The sequence below is a fragment of the Callithrix jacchus genome, chromosome 6 (assembly GCF_049354715.1).
Source record: "Callithrix jacchus isolate 240 chromosome 6, calJac240_pri, whole genome shotgun sequence".
Classification (NCBI taxonomy): Eukaryota; Metazoa; Chordata; class Mammalia; order Primates; family Cebidae; genus Callithrix; species Callithrix jacchus.
The window spans coordinates 136636120-136653909 of NC_133507.1; the positions used below are offsets into that span (position 1 = coordinate 136636120).

The 17790-nt window shown below is 37.7% G+C and overlaps 1 long non-coding RNA gene across 1 annotated transcript in view; it reads left to right on the forward strand.

Annotated features, from left to right (window-relative positions):
- The window catches only part of LOC118154661 (uncharacterized), a 28275-nt gene extending 16749 nt beyond the window's left edge, over window positions 1–11526 (forward strand). The window contains exons 2-3 of the long non-coding RNA XR_004744843.3: window positions 10013–10132; window positions 11390–11526. This is a non-coding gene — a long non-coding RNA (uncharacterized LOC118154661). The remainder of the gene's footprint in view (window positions 1–10012; window positions 10133–11389) is intronic.
- The last annotated feature ends 6264 nt before the right edge of the window (window positions 11527–17790 follow it).

The window sequence follows — 17790 nt, forward strand, 5'->3', positions numbered from 1 at the left end:
ATACTTCTCTTTGTCCAAACTCAAATAAGAGGTACTGAGCCAACCCCACATTTGTTAAAATTAAAACAAAATTATTAACTTCAATTGTTAGTGCACAATTGCCTCTGTAGAAAAAAAATACCTTCTTTAAAAAAACCTACCAAGGTTTCGTGTAATTCCCATTATAATCAATAGATAATGTGACTTGCTTTGAAATTTCTCCTCTATATTTCATTTCCAAGTAGGAATTAAATTTCCTTTCTTGAATTACAGGGTGCCAGAATAAATGGTGGAAGCATTGGGTGAGAACCACAAAATCTAGCTCAGTGTGTCCCAGTAGGTGAACTGCAGACAAAAAAAGAAATCCCTATAATTTAAACAAAGATATCCTAACACTTAAGATAAATGTTTTTTATTGGACATCAGTATGAGATAGTAAAAAATCTATACCTAAGGATAATTTATTAAAATATTGAAAATAACCATTTATCTGCCTATTCAAAGGATAATTTTAATATTGGATCCAACAGAATCATAGCTCTATGTCCCCTTCTAGTCTCATTTATATACTATGTGTCTTTAAATCAAATTATAACAGTGATATGTTCATAGATGCAACAATCTTGACAAGCTTAGCTCTGCTAAGTGTTTTATAATTATTCAAAAATTGTGAAGTACTGAGTATTTCTCATATGTCAAGTTTTACTTGTTGACAAGCCATACGAGTTGTGAAGTAGTGGTGATACCAGTTTAAAGGATATTTGATCCATTCATCTTCTAAATAAATTTTTCATTAACTTTTTAAAAATAAAGGATACCAATATAGACCTCTCAAGACAATAAAATAAACACCTCACCTTCTTTTCCACAAGCTGAAATGTTTGTAATTTTTATCCAAAAACCGGTACGTACATGCATTTCTCTGTTGTGCTTTACCTAAATTTAAAGTAAGCCTAGAACAAACCCACTATACATTCCAATTAAAATCATATATATATATTTATAATAGGACATACAAACGAATATATTATTATATTATGATATAAGTTAACTGACTTATTCTTAAATTTACAAGATTTAAGAGTCACAGACCGGGCACGGTGGCTCAAGCCTGTAATCCCAGCACTTTGAGAGGCCGAGGCAGGTGGATCACGAGGTCAAGAGATGGAGACCATCCTGGTCAACATCGTGAAACCCCGTCTCTACTAAAAATACAAAAAATTAGCTGGGCATGGTGGCGTGTGCCTGTAATCCCAGCTACTCAGGAGGCTGAGGCAGGAGAATTCCCTGAACCCAAGAGGCGGAGGTTGCAGTGAGCCGAGATCGCGCCATTGCACGATCTGGGTAACGAGCGAAACTCCGTCTCAAAATAAAATTAAAAAAAAAAAAAAAAAAAAAGATTAAAGAGTCACAGATTGTAGAAAAACAGGAGTTTTTCTGCAGTAAATAATTGCAGATCACTGGACAATCTGAAATGCAAACAACGTGGTCCATACAAGCATGAAAATAAACAGCTTACACTAAATTTGGTTTATGCAGTGTTTAAACACAAGTAATGCAGTTTTGTGCTTTGTAAGATAAGTGTATTTTAAAATCAATTTGTAGCATGACAAAGCTAGTAACATAGTTTTGGTGGTGATATGATATACTTTGATAGCTTACTTCTATGCAAACATGAATCAAGACCTTCATATTCTGTCAAAGCAACAAAAACCTCACCTTGCTGAGAGAGAAATATGAATTCCAAACAATACACTTCTTTTTCCCTGACTACAAAGTCTCAATAGAGACCAAACAATGCACTTCCTAAGGGAAAGACTGAAGGTGAAAAATGGCACCAAGCTTTATGGAAAAGAAGGGAAGTACAATGATATTCCAAGTACTTCCACAGCAGCCTCTAGGTTTTAAAGTAAGTCCATAGCTTATGTTCTCCGTGTGGTACTTACTATGTAAATAAATAAATGGTTTATTTATTAAAATATCTACAAGAGATTTGAAATAAATAGTACTCATTATTTTATGTTTTGACCTTTTTTAAATATAAAAGTTGAAAGTGTGAAAATTAATTTTACATAAGTTAAGTACAGAATGAATAACTTTAAAATTGTGTATTTGTTTTTAAAATGATAAACCTAGGCCAGATATGGTGGCTCATACCTGCAACCCTAACTTTGGGAGGCCAAGGCAGGGGGATGGGTTAAGGCCAGTTTGAGACCAACCTGGTCAACATTATAAGTCCCCATCTGTGCTAAAGAAAAATTTAAAAATTAGCTGGGCATAGTGGCAGGCACCTGTAGTCTCAGGCACGGGAGAGGCTAAGGTGGGAAGATCACTTGAGCTTGGGAGGTCAAGGCTGCCGTGAGCCATGATCGCACCATTGCACTTTAGCCTGGGCAACAGAGTAAGACACTGTCTCAAAAAAATAAAATGATAAACCATTTTTAAATTGCTTTCTGACATAACTTTAGAAAGAATAACAGCTCCTTTTCCATAATACATTACCCATATTCTGCATAAGTGAAATGAAGAATATCATGAAGCATTTGTTTTTAAACAAAGTTGATGAACCACATTTTACCTAATAACTATTTAAGTTAAATATAATAAAAAAATGCATAAGGCATGTTTTTGTAAAAAGTTATCATTTCATATTTGGAGCTATGTTACTGGTGAGATTTTCTTTAAAGTAGTCTATTAAGATCAACTGTAAAGTGCTGAAGATTACAGTTTCCAAAGTAGCTCCTTAAGATTCAAGCATAGCCTAAAATTTATGCCTAATATTCATGTCTATTATGCATGTATTCTAGAATCAGAGATGAACAAAAGATCAAGTACTAATTATTTATAGTTAATTAAAATGAACTGGGAATTTATGTACCAATATTTTTTATTCCTCACTTTTATGGAAGGCCTTGGCTGAATCATAATTAACAAGGCTGTGCAGTCATATAACCCTTTCACTCAAGCCAGGAAGAGACTGAAAATTTATTCAGGCAGTGGGGTTCTCTGATGCCTAGACTTTTTAAGAAATAATAATACATTGGATAGGGAAGAGATCAAGTTTCAAACCTAGAATAAAAGAGATTTGTTTTAATTCACCACAGAGTAGTAATACAATAAGAAATGACTTCTCCTGAGATTTTGTACGTCATACATGTTAGATTGGTTACAAAGGTGATTTTCATGGAGAAAATAGGATTTTGTTGTTGTTTTGATCATAAAGTATTTAGAAAGATCTCTAAAATGTACCTGTTTACCAGCTGATAAATAAGCAATTCAAAAGCATGATCCCTGAGTTCTAGGACATTTTAGGAAAAAGTATGCAGAAAAGGAAGGGCAAGCACTTCAGAAACACCTACTTCTATTTAGGAGATTGGATGGAGTAGCGTGATCACCTAAGAGATCATCCAAGAGATGTTGATATAAAAGATGAAAACAGAGTGATGGCTCACATCTGTAATTCTAGCACTTTGGGAGGCCACGGTGGGAGGACCACTGGAACACAGGAGTCCAAGACCAGGCTGAGCAACATAGCAAGACCCCATCTCTGTTAAAATAATAATAAAAAGAAAACAAAACTTTATTCAAGGATAAGCCATAGAAGGAATATTATTTAGGCTTGAAAACCCTCATTTTGAAGAAGTCTTGGGATTTTAGGTGAAGAAGATGGTGCAGGTAGAAATAGACTGAAAATTTTTACTGATTATATTTTTCTTTTTAGAAGACTTTCTCCTCTAGTGATAAGACAGCTTAGGGACTGAGAACTGAGAAAAGGCCACAGAATTTAGAGCAAGTATAATTATTTCTGTCCCAAAGGTGCCTTGCTCTTTCATCCTTTTCCAAATATTGAGATTCAAGATGGCTCTAGCTGATTCCTTTTTCTGATTTTTGCACAGAAGGTTCCCATGATCTGGCATTATTTGGTACTGGGAAAAGCTCAATTAAGGTGGACTGTCTTAACCACTGGGCCAAAATTTTATAACAAATACTGCAGAAGGTGAATGGGAAAAGAAGGAACAAGGGGAGAAGTAAGGACAGGAAGAGTTGAAAATATTTGATAGCTCTTTAGCTTGAAAAAGGAAATTAAAATTGTGAAAATAAATTACATTGAACAATATTTGGTTTATAACTGCAATTATATATTTTTAGAATGAATGAAAAATAAAATTTCATAGTTTGGGAGTGTAGCATTGCGAAACAATGTTTTTTATAGTAAGACATGGCATTCTTAATCCTCATTTTCTTAAGGGCCTCTCTTCATCTTTTGATATTCAAATTATTATCTTTTGAAGCTCCTAACTTGTCGTAGCTCCTCCTTTTCTCTTTAGCTGCTGAGTGGTTTAATTCTTATTTGTTTCTGATGCTAACAGTTCTCCATTATCACTTTCAATGACTTTAACATAGTTTGCATCTTCTGCAATATTTGTATTTTCACTTTGAATTTGATTCTCATTGTATTTTATAATATAATGTCCAGGTACTGATGCTTTAAGCAATGAGAAGTATAAAGGCTAATGTGAGGCAGAGAGGATTCTATGTTGTTTGATTGATGACTAATTTTGTAAGTAGCCTCTTTTGTATTATGCATTATAAGTCCAGGAATTCGATTATGAAAACTCAGAAGCAGGTCCACTCTGATCTCTGAATAGTCAAGAATGGCCTGTCTTTCCAAACATCCTATAAGTGACTAAATTTTTATACGAAAGGAATACAATCTTTTAGAAGTATGTTTTGATTTTACACCTAGAGGTTTGATCTTCCTTAACTTCATTGCATGTATATGTAGGGAAAACATAACTATAAATTAAGATAATTTAAAGTGTAATTATGACTTTATAATTATAGGAGACCAGAATATGACACCTCAAAATATACTCCGTTGACATAGGGTTTATTTTGAGCTGACAGCATTTGAGTAGAAGCAGATACAAGAAAACTTCTCTGCCTTTCCTTAATTTGCCTAAAAGCAAGACATAAATTTACAAAGACAAAGGGGTCCTCTTCCTTTCTCAATCAGGATTGATTAAAGTTGATCACTGAGACAACTTTATAATTCATTTATGTATAAATTATATATAACATACACACATATATAAACTTAGTATATAAAAATTACCTAGTGATTTAAAAGTTCCCAGGGGGAATTGAAAAATTGTATGTTACTGTGAGAGGTGCATGAAAAAGAAAGATCACGAAAATCCTGGACCAAAGTAACTGCCATGTCTTTCCTCTAGACACTCTTTATGGAGTGCAAGCAACGTCTGACATTTTTTTTTTTGAGAGAGGTTTAATAGGTAGAATAAAAGAGAAAGAAAAACAGCTTTCTCTTTGGAGGAAGGGGTTTCTGAGCTGAAAAGACCCCTCTGACATTTTACTCTACCTCTCTGAAGCTTCCAGATTCATGACCATAAAAATAACAGGCATCAGATTATAATGGAAAGAACCCTGACTTGTGGATATGGATTCTGGGGTTTCAAATTGGGCTCCCATTCGGAGAAGTCACCATACACATAAATTTAAGTTTCTATTGAATCTTCGCATCTGCTTTGCTCCAACTTAATTTATCTGCATAAATAAGACAAATTGCAACTTGGTCTTTCTTATGTGATTCTCTCACTTTTGATTCTGCATTTATTCCTACTCCCAGCCCTTTTACCCTCCTTTCTTCCCAAAGGGAAGAACCTTAACTCCTGCAAGAAAATCAATAGAGATTTAACAACTCATTGATAGTTTTCCTAAAGTCAACCTACCTTCTTCTTTACCCTAAGCACTTTGCAATTAGCCTTGTTGTATACAGCTGTAACTGATAATAAGATATAATGAATTTGGAGTATTCTCCTTTAGATTTACCATATCTCCTCAATTGTAATTATTTAGTGCCCTTATTATTCATAGGCTCATAGAGTCATAGAATCCATTCTCCTTTCACTGAAGAAATTACGCAATTAAACTTGCAATTAGACTACCTACCTCTGAGACACTGCTTACCAGGCCCAGAGCCTCTTTTTAAAAGGCACTTTTGTAGGAAAAGGCACTTTATGGATAACTAGACCTTCTGACTCTCATTCTGTAACTGTTAGAGACTATTAGCCATCTTGGGTGCCTGCTAATAATGTGATAATCTGAAAAATCAACTGATACAAACATATTATGGATCACTGGGATGGCTACCTTATAGCTGAGTGCCATCATACAATTTCATGCTGGGTCTATACAGTAGATCCTGTGTGCCTGTAGGTTCCATGTCTACCAACCACAGATTGATTCAAACAACCACAGAGTGAAAATATTCCAAAAAGTTTGCAATAATAATAATAATACAAACTAAAAAATAATATAATATAACTATTTACATAGCATTTACATTGTATTAGGTAATGTAAGTACTCTAGAGGTGATTCAAAGTATATGGGAGAATGTATGTAGGTTAGTAGCAAATATCATATCATTTTATATAAGTGACATGAGCATCTGAGGATTTTGGTGTCCACAGGGGTATACCAAGGGATGATTATATTTACATTTTTTGTTGTTCCAAGATAACACAATATAAATTCAAGAAATATGAGACAATGGACTATTAATAGATGGTGTTGATAGATGTCAGAAATATATACTCCATAATTTTGACTCATGTCTGAAAACTCAGCTGCTTTATCGCCCCCTCCAGGAAGTCTTTCTGTGCACTCAAGATCCCCTAATGGGCTCTTGCTTTATATTCTCATGTTACCTGTCCTTGCTATGCTATTTTGCCATTAAACAGTGGAGAGAGGTTGGGATTAGGGTTTGATTATTTTAGATCTAATCACTAACTCTATTGTCTCAAAGGCAAGCACTCCTTTCCTCCCCATATCAGCATGCCTAGTATATAGTAGGCATTCAGGGTTTGTTGAAATAATCTAGCTCCTGAAAGTGTCATATTCTGGCAGGAGGTGCGCTTTTAAAGAGGCAGTTTCTCAGGGGCAACTCAGAAAATGTCACACCTTTTGAACTGCTGCCTAGAAAAATCTGACACTGGTGACATTAACCTTTAGAAGCCATATTAGCATTTACTTGAAGGCCATGTTTTGCAATGAACAACAGGCTCCATCTAAGACTAATAACTTGTGCTCTAATAACACAGGTTTAATAAAAGTGTAAAATGGATTGAGAAATTATCAGAAACCACAAACTCCCAGATTATAACTGTATAGCAAAGAACATATTTTCTTGTTAATCTTCCACTTCCCAGTGGTCTGTGTTCACTTCATCGTCCCTAGAATCCAGTCATGTTAATTATAGCACTAGTTCTTATGGTTTCCAGACAGAAATATTATTCATCTGTGCAAATCCTGATGTTTACTTGTGGATCCAGGTTTCATTGCATCACTTGGTAAAAGTTTATTGAAAAAGTGACATTTTTAGAGAGATTTGCCTGTTTGAAAAAATAGACAAAATAGCAGACTTTGAATAACAAGCAGTACAATCAAACTTAATCCATGTCTATTCAGCCATTGTCTATACTCACCATTTTGCTAAACCTATAAAAGAGGGACAAGACACCAAACTTTCTGTAGAGTAAATGCGGTCATTGTACTCTGTAAGCTACGGCCCATTAAAGAACTTGTGCCTATTTGTTAGCCTTCTGTGCATTAAAAAAAGGTAATCTCTAGAAGAATCACATTTCTTTCCTGCTTAATTGTAGTTTAGCTAACACTGGTTGATATATTTTATTCTCCAACCTGATAGCTATATTATTCTGGTATGTTACTTTCTCTTTCCTGGGTTCCTACTTTTCATAAAATTTTTTATTTTCCATCAAAACTTATCACTCCCTTAGCGTTATCTCAGTAAATGACATGCTGCCAACACAGTGCCTCAGTTAAAAAAGTTTAGGAAATATCTTTGGTTTCTCTCTTTCCCTCATTCTGTCCTCAATTTTTAATATTTTGATAACTATTGGCTTTATCTTCAAATGTATCACAAATTCATTAACTTCTGTCTCTTCACCTCGCTCTTACACTGGTCCAAGCCACCAACATCTCCCTTGTATGTCATTGCAGTAACTTCACATTATTTTCCTATTTCCATCTTGCAGTTTTATAATTCAGTTTACACAGAGCAGCCAAAGTGATCTTGTAAATGTAAACAGACCCCGTAAGTCCACAGCTTGAGACTCCTGTGGCTGCTTCTCCTACTTGAAGGAAAAGCCAAACCCCTTACGTTGATCTTTATGAGCTTCATGATGTAGCCCTATTTCTGTCTCTAACTTTATGTCCTACCACTCTCACCTCCAATTACGAAGCTGCACACATGGTGTGATTGCCCAATGGGTTCTTCCTGCCTAATGTGCAGGTAGAGCCAATTTACTGAAATAGCAGTATTACAGTAGAGTAAGAGTTTTAAAGATGCAGAGCTAGCAAAGCAGAAGGATGAGTTTATTACTTAAATCAGCCTCCCTGAGAACTCAGAGGCTAACAGTTTTATGGATAATTTTACAGGTGTCGAGCTGGGAAAGGGGTGCTGCTGATTGGTAGGGAATGAAATCATAGTGATGTGGAAAACAATTCTCATGCACTGAGCCAGCCTCTGTGTGGAAGCCACAGGACCAGTTGAGTCATGAGTAACAGGTCTGGGTGGAGTCAGTCAGCAGAATACAGAAGTCTGAAAAATATCTCAAAAGACCTTAATTTCTATAATAGTGATGTTATCTTAGAAGCAGTTTGGAAGTTATGAATCTTGTGATCTCCAGCACAGTAAAATGATTATAGAAAGGAAAGCTATGTCTACATCTTAGCAGAAATCAGGCCTCTCCCGTAATCCTAATCTTATGGCTTTTCATTAGACTTAACAAAGGTGGTTTCCTTCCCCAGACAGAGAGTGTCAATTTTAGGGAGGGACTGTTATCATTCTGTCTTCAAAGTTAAACTTTCTTCAAAGTAAGTTCCCATCAGTAACAGAGTCAGCCATGCTAGACTAGACTTCTCCTACTGTTAGTCTTTGCAAGGTGACTTCACTGGCTTCTTGCAGAAATTCTAAGAAGGCCAAGCCTGTTCCTGCTTTGAGGATTATGTTTCTGTTCCATGGGTCAGGAACATTCCTTTTTTAGTTCTTTGTTTGGTAGGCTCTCTCTTATTCTTCAGATTTTCAGACAAATTTTACATACTCAGGAACTTCCTGGCCATCCAACATAAATTAGTCACCCTCTCTTCATGTGCCATTCAGTCTCCCTCATTAGCATGCTTCATGATTATCTTGTTTTGTATATTGTTTATTCTCTTCCCACTTGATTGTAATTTCCATGAAAGCAGGGAATGCTATTTCTTTTATTCACCTGAATGCTTAGTTCAGGCACTTGTTCATCCAAATGGGTGCCTGACACATGAATGGCCAAAAATATTTGTTGAATGAATGAATGAATGAATGAATAAATAACTGAGAAAAATGGCCAAGACTTTCAGAATCTAAATGTGCTGACTTATGACCTGTAGTTTACTTTCTGACAATCTGAGCTCTTTAGTACATAAAGGGTCTCTTGAGGTCAGTTGGTTGAGTTTGAAAAATGATTGTTTGTCCAAGCACAGTTGCTAATCCCAGCACTTTGGAAGGCTGAGGCAGGCAGATCACTTGAGGTCAGGAGTTCGAGACTATACTGGCCAGCATGGTGAAACTCTGTTTCTACTAAAAATACAAAAATTAGTTGGGCGTAGTGATGCACACCTGTAATTCCAGCCACTTGGGAGGCTAAGGCTAGGAGAATCACTTGAACCCCAGAGGTGGAGCTTGCAGTGAGCCAAAATCGTACCGCTACACTCTAGCCTGGGTGACAGTGAGACTTTGTCTCAAAAATAAACAACTAAAGAAATACAAATTTTAAAAAGAGAAAGAAAAATGATTGATTATGCTTAAGGATATCATTGTGAGAAAAATTCAGTGGCTTATTTGATTTGGGTTCAGAGGATATTGCCTAGCCATGTAAGCAGCCATACTCTTGCACAGTATATATCACTTTAGTAGAAAATACATTTACAGATTCTTGTATTTTTTTTTCTAGCGTAATGCACTGCCTACTTTTCAAAATTATGTTATGACTTCAGGGGAGAAGAGATCCACAAGAACCAGTAACAGGAAAGCTTAAGCTGCTTGGAAATCTTTAAATAAACTTTCAATATGGGTAAGCAGTGATCATTTTTAATCATCCAAATTCATAAGATTTGATCAAAGGAAAGATATAGTGCCTTGGTGATAGGCAGGAAATACTAAATGCATGCTACTAATGATTGAACAATACATCTTTGGTATTGCAGAAAAATGTAGTTTTATTTGTTTTGTTTTTGACTTAAAGTTTGTCAGTCTTAAATAATGAGATTCAGAAAAGATTATTGAGTATAGCATTTATTTCAGTGCAACGCTTAAGGATAGCCATCCAGGAGACACAACTCCAAACAAATAAGATTAGTGTTTTAAAGTGGGGAAGGTAAAGTTTCACTTACATAGGCAGAAAGGAAAGTTTATCAGATTGCACCTTCATAGGAAACCAGTGCATATGTTACAGTGATTTGATTGGTTATAGATTGCTACATTCTGAGGAAGATTATTTTATTCCTGAGCATGGGTAGACTGTGATCTGAGAGGCTCTAATCTCTGGCACTCTTTAGTCATAATTATTTACAGGAAAAAAAGAGTCAGAAGTTGCAGCTGCATGCCATGTGACTCTGACTGCATAGCCACATCTCTCATAGCTCAGAACAATTTTAAGTTCCAGCAACTTTAAGTTTGAATTTCATAATTTCACAGACTCTAGAGATTAGTGTAATTCAACTGTAAGAAATAATAAGTGAAATCTTTCCCCCTAATTAATTAAAAGATAGTGGTGGATCTAATTCGTTTTCATTAAAAATGAGGAAATGAGTTATTTTAATAAATAGCTCTTGGGGCAGAGAAAAAAATATTTTAACTTATATAGAAAAATAAAATGCTCTCTAGTGCAGAAACAAGAACGACATAGAAGATTCCCTCTGAGACAAAAGAGTTTGAAAAAGATTACAAGAAAAATTATTGCAAGACATAGGTATTTTATTGTTAAAGAAATATGCTTTCTTTATGAAACTAGTCAAACTCTCTCTAAATCTACATGGAATTATACAGAATGCAGCAACTGAGATCCAGGCATTATGAATAAAAGATCTCCAGATTTGTTTTGAATGCCAATGGATATTTAATTGGTAAAACTCACTAATAATAGCACTAGCATTTATGTAATACTTTATAGTTCATAGACATTTTCAGCTACATTATCTCATTTAGTTTCAAAAGTAATTATTGGGAAAATCAGAATACATGCAGCATTATTTTACTGATAGAGAGGGGTTAGGGCAGGCCCAAAGTCACTTAATTTAAACTGCAATAAGTAAAATCTTTCTTCCTGCAGCTTAACATCACTTTATTTGGGAACAAAGTCTTTCATTCCGTCAGAGCATCTTGGCTTAGTCTGAATACCCCAGGAGACTTAACACATCGATTTACATTTGTAGTAAGATGGAAATGAGCAATTAATGATCCTTTTCTGTGGGAAGACTTTGGGAAAGCGTGGGTCAGGAGCCCACAACCCTTGAAAAGGTGGATACCTTTAAGAAGAGGAGGTTGCGGCTAGACCTGGTGGCTCATGCCTGTAATCCCATCATTTTGGAAGGCCGAGGTGGGTGGATCACAAGGTCGGGAGTTCGAGACCAGCCTCCTGGCAAACACGGTAAATCCTCATCTCTTTAAAAAAAAAAGAATGTTGCAGGAAGGAAGTAGGAATCCCTGAAAGGACATCTTTCCTTACTCACAGGTCTTGGGAGGCCATTCTTTCCTTAATTTACTATGCTGGTGAATATATGAAAGTATATTTATGTTCTTGAAATTTTTAATCTTTGTTGATTCTTTGAAATAATGAATTAAGACATAGTTTAAATTTTCTAAGTTAGTAGGAGTTAGCCAGTTAAGGAGGAGGGGGAGGCAGCATATTCCAGGTAGAAGCAGCAGTACATGTGAAGGCGAGAGGCAAGAGATGATATGGCCCATTTTATTACTATGTTCCAGAATAATCCACTGAAATACGAATTTGTGTTGTGTTTGCACAGCTTAGGCATGTAAGAAATATAAGAGCTATTTTTTTCTCTCTCTCATACGCCTTTGTCTCAGTTGAGCTCTGGAGTGAATGAAAATCTGGGATTTGTCTTACAGAGTTAAGAAAAGTTCGTAAAAGAACACAGTCCAGCGGAGGGAGTGGGCTTTGGGACTCTAACATCAGGAACCAGACATGACAAAAACTGAAAGAGACTCCAGACCTTGAAGGGATGGTGATTAGAGATTCTGGAAGCAGCAAATTTGTACTCTCTCTCTTCATGGCATCGCAGGGAGGTATCAGGGGCTCCAACAAGAATGACTGGACCCAATTACCAAAGCTGCCACCATTCAAAAGGATGTCAGTGCATGTTACCAGCACAGGGGAAGCAAATTTACCTCTACCTATCTTGGGGTTTTTTGGTGTGTGTTTGTTGTTGGTGATGGTGGTTTTTTAGACAGAGTCTCTCTCTTTGTCACTCAGGCTGGAGTGCAGTGGTGCAATCTTGGCTCACTACAACCCCTGCCTCCTAGGTTCAAGCAATTCTCTTATCTCAGCCTGCCCGAGTAGCTGGGACTACAGGTGCACATCACCATGCCTGGCTAATTTTTGTTTTTGGTTTTTTGGTTTTTTTTTTAGTAGAGACTGGGTTTCAACATATTGGTCAAGCTGGTCTTGAACTCCTTACCCTTGGTGATCCACCTGCCTTGGCCTCCCAAAGTGCTGGGATTACAGGTGTGAGCCACCGTGCCCTGCCACCCATCTTGGGTTTCTAGCTGGGATTTATGAACAAAAAAGACAGATTAAGAAGAGAAAAACAGTTTACTATAATGCATGCAATGCACATCATACAGGAGAAACCTCAACTGAGTAACTCAAATCAGTGGCTCAGAACTCTGGCTTATGTAGCATCTTCAAACAAAGACCAACAAATTTGTCAAGAAATGACAGGACAAAGAAAAGTAGTTTTAGTCTTCCAAGGGTGGCTTGTAGGAAGGTAAAAATATGTGAGGAAATGAATGGAGTAAGATTTGTTTGCAGCTTTCTCTGGTGTTATCTCTAGGCTGATAAGTGTCTAGTGTTCTCTCTAGTAAAGGAGAATTTATATCCTGCCTTTAGGCAAGAAAGGGGGAGGGCAGAGAGAGCTTTTCCTGCATTTGCTGCTGCTTAATTGCCTTCAGCTCAAAATAATTTTTATGTAAATTAGGCATATTTTGGGGTGACATATTCTGGTTTCCTTCACCAGCAAAGCCTCCTTCCAAAGGAAATTAAGACTTGGAAAATAAACTATTCCCTGTGTGGGCCAAAGATAAGACCCAATGAATCTGAGAAAGACGGAGATGAGATTGGAAGGGAGATATATATTTTGTTTTTCTTACAAGTGTGCAATTGCTGTAAATACTCAAGCCTTCATCCATTTGTGTTGGCTATAAAAGAATACCTGAGGCTGGTACTTTATAAAGAAAAGAGGTTTATTTGGCTCATGGTTCTTCAGGCTGTACAAAAAGCATGGCACCAGCATCTGCTTTTGGCTGCTTCTGCTTATGGTGTGTAGAGATCATCTGTCAAGAGAGAAAGTGAGATAGAGAAGAGGAGGTGCCAGGCTCTTTTCAACAATCAGTTATTGCGGGAATTGAGAATGAGAACTCACTCAAGAATAGCACCAAGCGAGTCATGAGAGATCTGTGCCCATGATCCAGATACTTTCTGTCAGGCCCTAGCTGCAACATTGGGGATCAAATTTCAACATGAGACTTTCAACAAACTTTATCTATTCTATAACATTCCTCCCCTGGGCCCCCAAATCTTATGTCCTTCTCACATTGCAATCATTCTGTCCCAATGGTTCCCACAAGTGTTAACATGTTCCAGCACCAACCCAAAAGGCCAAAATCTCTTCTGAAACTCAAAGGAAGCTGTGAGTCTATAAAATTAAAATCAAGTTACTTACTCTCAAGATACAATAATACAACAGACATTATGTAAACATTCTCTTTCCAAAAGGAATAATTCAAACAAAAGAAAGGGGTAACAAGCCCCTTTCAGGTGAGTCTGAAACCCAGCAGGGCAGACATTAAATTTTAAAGACTCAAAACAATTGCCTTTGACTTTGTGTCCCAATAGCCACACTGGTTCAGTGGGTGGGCTTCCAAGGCCTTGGAGTTCCAAACTTTTATCTTCCTGTTTTCTGAGCCCTCCGACCTTTTCCACCCTGTGCTCATTACCCAGTTCCAAAGCCACTTCCACATTTTCAGGTATGTTTATAGAAAAACCCTACTCCTGGTACCAAATTTATATCTCAGTATGTTTGTCTTGCTGTAAAGGAATATCTAAGGCTGGCACATTATAAATAAAAATGTTTATTTGGCTTGTGATTTTTAGACTGTACAAAAAGTGTGATTCCAGTATCTGTTTCTGTTGTGGGCTTCAGGCTGTTCCTGAAGATTGTATGGCAAGAAAGGAAATGAGAGATAGGAGGAGGTACCAGGCTCTTTTCAACATCTTATTTTTTATTTTTTGAGACGGAGTTTCGCTGTTGTTACTCGAACTGGAGTGCAATGGCACAATCTCGGCCCACCACAACCTCCACCTTCTGGGTTCAAGCAATTCTCCTGCCTCAGCCTCCCAAGTAGCTGGGACTACAGGCACACACCACCATGCCCAGCTAATTTTTTTATTTTTAGTAGAGACGGGGTTTCACCTTGTTGACCAGGATGGTCTCGATCTCTTGATCTCATGATCCACCCGCCTCGGCCTCCCAAAGTGCTGGGATTATAGTTGTGAGCCACCATGCCCAGCTTTTCAACATCTTATTAAGGGATCTGTCCCTACAATCCAAATACTTCCTATCATGCCCCAGCTCCAGCACTAGGGATCAAATTTTAACATGAGACTTGGCAGAGCCAAGCAAAGCGTATCCAGACCATAGCAGCTCACTTGGTAGATGTCAGTTGCTTAGCTTACACTCAGATGTCCTAGGACTCTAAGGTCTGATCCAGGCCTTTAGAATGTGAATGGCTCATACTTACTCTCATCTCCAGAGTTTGTGGGATTTCTGAAAGTTTCAGGATTATTATCTTCTACATATGCATACATTTAGAATTAGAAGCATAGGCCAGTTGTGATGGCTTATATCTTTAATCCCAGCACTTTAGGAGGCTGAGGTGGTAGGGTCACTTGAACCCAGGAGTTTGAGAACAGTCTGGGTGATATGGTTCGGCTCTGTGTCCCCACCCAAATCTCATCTTTGGGCTGGGCATGGTGGCTCACACCTATAATCTCAGCACTTTGGTAGGCCAAGGCAAGTGAATGACAAGGTCAGGAGTTGGAGACCAAATCTCATCTCTAACTGTAATCCCCATATGTTGGGGGAGGGGCATGGTGGGAGGTATTTGAATCTTAGGGGTGAGCTTTCCCCTTGCTCTTCTCATGATAGTGAGTTGTCATGATATCTGGCTGTTTGTAAGTGTGTGGCACTTCCCCATTTATTCTCGCTCTCTCTCTCCTCCTCCACCATGGGAAGATGTGCCTCGCTTTTCTTTCGCTTTCCACCATGATCGTAAGTTTCCTGAAACCTCCCCGTTATGCTTCCTGTTAAGCTTGCAGAACTGTGAGTCAGTTAAACCTCTTTTCTTCATAAATTATCTAGTCTCAAGTAGTTCTTTATAACTGTGTGAAAATGAACTAAAACACTGGACAAGAACTATGTTTAGCAAGAACTTGTCTTTATTAAAAAATGAGCTAGACATGGTGGTGCATGACTGTAGTCCCAGCTACTCAGACTGAGTCAGGAGGATCCCCTGAGCTCAGGAGTTTGAGACTCCAATGAGCTATGATCACATCGCTGCACTTCAGTCTGGGCAAAAGAGCAAGATCCTACCTCAAAAAAAAAAAAAAAAAAAAGGAGAATATCTAACCAGTAGACCCTGACCCAGTGACGGATAAACAAATGTACTCAGACACAGATATCCAGTGAAAGAACAGGCTTCCTCACGGGCCACTTACAGCCCCGAGAAGGGTGCTGTAAGAGTCAGCAGCCACAGCCCTTACCAGCTGGTGCTACAGGCATTTATTCCATATAGATGTAATGACAGAGACTTTGAGTCAACACACTTGTGGAATGATTAAAGGCCACGTTTTGAGGCTTAAAGCAAACATCATTTGTGGGTAATAACACTGTTGACCTCTTCAAGTAGAGAGTAGTCATGTGCCCATGGATTTTCAAAGGTCAGACTTAGGACTACTTGAGTAAACCAGCTCTTTAGATAAACTTCTTTACATTTCTTTGTACTTACTTCTGCCTAATTGCCTCTGGGTAAGAACTGCCACCCTCAGCTTATTCCTTGCTGGGGGTCTTGCGAAAACCTCCCGGCCTTCCTATTTTTCTATAATTTTTCTCTTGTAATTTCTCCCACCACCCTGACTGAACCCCTACAGGAGAAGAAAAGAAACATAATTAGAAAAACTCATGCTCACAATGATTTGATAAGTTCCATATTTTTAATAGTCACAGGTAACAGACTCATGTAAAGATAAGCTATACAAACGTAAAACCTGATGGAGTTCAGGAAATACTACCCCTAAACATGACACCTTAGCATTTGAGAAATAAGCAGAAGGAAAAATCACCTTTACCTTCTGCTTACCCTTCTCTGCTGAAGCAGACCCTGAGAAAGTCACTCTCTTGACCTTCTTTAACTCTTCTCCCCTGAAGCGGTTCCTAAGACCCTCATTTATGAGGTACCCTTTCTATACTTTGAGCAAAGGAACATATTTACCTCTGAAGACACAGACATACAGAAAAGAATCTGCCCAAACAGTCCTAAGTTCTCACCAGTTTATTACCATTAGATCATACCCTTTTTTTTTTTTTTTTTTTTTTGAGACGGAGTTTCGCTCTTGTTACCCAGGCTGGAGTGCAATGGCACAATCTTGGCTCACCGCAACCTCCGCCTCCTGGGTTCAGGCAATTCTCCTGCCTCAGCCTCCCGAGTAGCTGGGATTACAGGCGTGCGCCACCATGCCCAGCTAATTTTTGTATTTTTAGTAGAGACAGGGTTTCACCATGTTGACCAGGATGGTCTCGATCTCTTGACCTCATGATCCACCCGCCTCGGCCTCCCAAAGTGCTGGGATTACAGGCTTGAGCCACCGCGCCCGGCCAGATCATACCCTTTTTTATTCCAATAATATTTGCCTATGACTGTACACTCATCATTAAACCTAAGTATAAAAATACACACATTTACCTGTTTCTTTGGGTCTTCATTTCCTTATAAAGTTTCCTGTGTCACATCATTTGTGTGTTTTTCTCTTGTTAATGTGTCTTATGTTATAGGACCCTCAGTCAGGAACCTAGCAATGGATGAGGAAAAGAAATCTTTTCTCCCCCTAAACGTTTACCATGTAAAATAAAAACAGGAGGTAACATTCACATGCAGAGCACAAGCTCTTTTCCAAGTACTATCCTGAGTGATTTAGCTAAAGTTTCATGATCTTTTTAACAACCCTATAGGTAGATACTATTTTTATAACAAGTACAACTGTTGGCAAGAGAAGGATAGTGGATGAAGAAATGCAAACACTAAGTAGGTAACATTTTCCATCAGAAGAGAAAATGACACTGATCACTGATGAAGTAAGCTAAAGGTAATGCCTAGACCGAAATCAAATGCTATCATAAGAGAAGAGAAAAAGCTATTATTTGTACCACAGTTAAAACT